This window comes from Chinchilla lanigera, unplaced genomic scaffold (genome assembly GCF_000276665.1).
Source record: "Chinchilla lanigera isolate Chin_1 unplaced genomic scaffold, ChiLan1.0 scaffold00018, whole genome shotgun sequence".
Lineage (NCBI taxonomy): Eukaryota > Metazoa > Chordata > Mammalia > Rodentia > Chinchillidae > Chinchilla > Chinchilla lanigera.
In genome coordinates, this window is record NW_004955419.1 from 25,256,999 (window position 1) to 25,260,575 (window position 3,577).

Below are 3,577 nucleotides of genomic sequence, written 5' to 3' on the forward strand. Positions count from 1 at the left end.
GAGACCAGCCTGGGCTATGAAGTGAGCTCAAGGCCAACTGAACTGCATACAAGACCCTGTCTCAAAAAAACAATAAATAAATAAATAAATAAATAAGTAAATAAGTAAATAAATAAGAGTAGAACCTTAAAGACAAAGACATAAAGATAAATGTAACGTGGTTTAGAACTTCTTAATGTGATAAAATAAAATTAAAGTTATACATAATTTAAAATTAAAAAGTTTTTTAAAAGTAAAGCAGAAAATAAAACTAGGGCAATTTCCTTAAAATATACAATTTAGGTTTTCTTGCAATTAATATAAACCAACAAGAAATAATATCGAAGGTAAATCCTATTAAATGATTTATGTACATAAAAGGGAAGTTAAATCACATGTAGGTTTGTATGCACATAGAATATTTCTAGAAAAAAATACAAATAGTAGCAGAAGTTGCCTCTATGAAGAGCAACTGAGAGTTTGGAGTACAAAGGCTTTTTTCATTATTTACGTTCTTATATTGTTCAAGATGTTTACTACTCTTTAGTTATTTACTATTACTCTTTGAAAACATCAACACAGTAGGTTCTCATGAAAGTGTATGAGTTAATGGATATAATATACTCAACACAGTATTTAAATATAGCACAGACACATGCATTCACATTAATTTTGTCTTTACAAATCAACACAGCAAAAATGAAAGTGCTCCAAAAAATAGGCCAAGAACATGAAGTACAGTATTAATTAATTAATAAAGTGGACAATAAAAAAGTGGCACGTTTGCAATTTCTCTAGTAATCCAATGCAAATAAAAACAATTTTTTGCTTTTCAGGTTTACAAAATTTAAAACAATTGATAAAACTCCATACCAAGAAGTTGAGGGAGCACCTGCCTGGCAAGCGCAAGGTCCTGAGTTCAATTCCCAGTACCAAAAAAAAGAAAAAAAAGTTAAAGGAGAACAGTTTAATACACTGCTATTGATGCAAATGCTCATCTGCACGTGATCACTGGCTCAACAATTCTGCATCCAGGAATTTAACCTATAGAAATATTTAAGACAATTGGAAGAGAGGTCCTTCCGGTCCTCCTCTCACAGGGTCGGTAAATCTCCCACAACAATAAAATCTTTCTGAAAGGACAGAGTTTAGGGCAACCACACCCACTAGAAAGTGAGAGGGAAATTCCAAAAAGGAAAGTCAGGAAGGAATGCCAGATCTGTGTATAAATCCAGAGCCAACTTTTGGCTGACCCTGAACCACACACAGGGTAGATTCTAAGTTGCTCCACTAAAGCTAAAAAAAAAATGAACTGATAATTTTTGTTGCTACCCACCAAAAGGAAGCCAAAACTTGCAGTTATTTGAGTTCAGCCAATTTAACTACAAAAATACTAACACTCTTCAAAGAAACAACAGAACAGAGACACCCTAAAGCATATCATTTATAATGTGTAAGACAAATTCTAAGGTACTCTAACACAAAAACACAGGAAAACATAATCCATTCTCAAATTTAAAAAAAGAGATAATACCTGACATGTTCTAGATACTGCCATTAGCAGAAAAAAATATTAAAGTAGCCATAATATCTATGTCCAAAGAAAATAATGTTTGTAATAAATTATGTCTGTAATGAAGCGACAGGAAATCTCAACTGATAAATTGTACATTCTAGAAATTAAAAGTGTGAAATTAAGGGGCTGGGGATTTAGCTCAGTGGCAAAAGCACCTGCCTGGCAAGCACAAGGTTGTGAGTTCAATTCCCGGTACCAGAAAAAAAACAAAAACAAAAACAAAAGTGAAATTTAAAACATTAGATAGGAAAAATGAAGATGACAAAAGAAAGAACTGGTGAACCTGTAGATCCAAAAAATTAATGTGCAAAAGAACTGGGAAAACAGAGATAGCTTCAGGCAGCTTAGGATAGTATAAAAAGGTCTAATATATGTCCCTAAACTCCTAGATTAGAAAAGAGAATGATCAGAAAAATATAGTTTAGGAAATACTTCCCAAAGTTAATGAAAAACATAAAGGTATAGTCAGAAGTTCAGCTACCTCCAAACAAGACACATAAAAACAAAACCATACAAAGAACTTCAGTCAAAAATGTGAAAAAATGAAGTAAAGAGAAAATCTTGAAAGCAGCCTGAGCAAAACAATACATGAAATGCAGAGGGAAAATAGTCTGAACTATCACTGACCTCTCATCTTATTCTGGATACAGCTGGTTTCCATGTTAAAGGAGCCCTATGGAAAGGCACACAGGGCAAAGAACTGGGCAGCCAACAGGCAGAAAGGATCTCAAGCGGCCAAAAGTTACCTAAGCAAGTCTGGAAGGAGGCCATTGTGAAAATGCCTACGAGAAATCCTCTTATCACTCTATGTAACATTATACATAGTCCCTGTCGGCCATGAAGAACCTGGCTGGCTGCAATGCAGTATACACACCTATCCATCCTCCTAAAACTTGCCACTTCTTTTAATGAAAATAAAGAACATGGTGGTTTACTGTTTTCAAACAGGTTTCATATGCAAGCTCTTTCCAATTTTGATTCTCCTTACAATATTAAAAGAAAGGTATTAAATGTGTTTTCTCTTTTCAGACAGAATGTTAGTATGGAAGAAATTACGTGAGGTCATTCAGAAAAGTCTCCTGAAGTCATGTGTTTACTGGAAACACTAACTCTACTATACTTTCATTCCGATTTCTGAACCTTTCCTCCTCTCAAAATCCAAAATTTAGGATTTAGAAGGTACATTTAGAACAAGGTGGAAAGTGAGAAACAGTCTCATCTCAAATACTGAATCAGGGGCCTGGGGATTTAGCTCAGCGGCACAGCGCCTGCCTGGCAAGCACAAGGCTGTGAGTTCAATTCCCAGTACTGGGAAAGAAAAAAAAAAAAAAATCAAATACTGAATCAGGGGCCATCTTATGAGAAATATGTAGAAGCCAGATATAATTTAATCACCAAAAATAAAAAAGAATTGGATGTAACACACCCCACTTCCCTTCTTTTACTTTTTCAGACAACAGAATCACAAATAAATCAGCCCTCAGGAAGCAAAGATATTACCAGATTTACATTCTAGTCTATTTCTAACTCTGATTTACCCTGAGGATCCCAGTCAGTCAAGTTCTTCAGCCTTAAAAGATGTGATAGCAACAAATGAGAATGAAAGGGAAAGAGCCAGGCTAAGAGGAGAACAACAACCAAAAAAAGATCCAACATGTTCAGTAAGAGGCTCCACTACAACCTGTACGTCATTTGCTTTCAGTGGTAACTATATCCTACAGTTGGACACAACTTAGTATTTTTTCCAAAGAATTTTCACATTTATTATTGCCAGTCTGTCCTCTTTAATCCCAGGGATGAAGCATGGGACAAAGAAGTAACAGGGTTTATATCTAGATGACCCCCAAAGCCTCACTTACTCGTAGGCAGGGCTTTTGAAAGGTGACTAAACTATGGGAGTAGTAGAGCTAACTTGCTGTGAGGAGACAGGAACTGGTCAGAAGAGGGAGGTCACTGGAGGTGTGACCTGGGAGGGTGTACCCCCCTCCCTCCTTCCTGGCTCTTCCCTCCTTCCTAGAAGCT

At 35.8% G+C, this 3,577-nt stretch overlaps 1 protein-coding gene across 1 annotated transcript in view; it reads right to left on the reverse strand.

The window, feature by feature from the left end:
• Positions 1 to 3,577, reverse strand: part of Tmeff1 (transmembrane protein with EGF-like and two follistatin-like domains 1) — a gene marked incomplete at its 5' end in the record, with an annotated part of 94,688 nt that overhangs the window by 67,868 nt on the left and 23,243 nt on the right.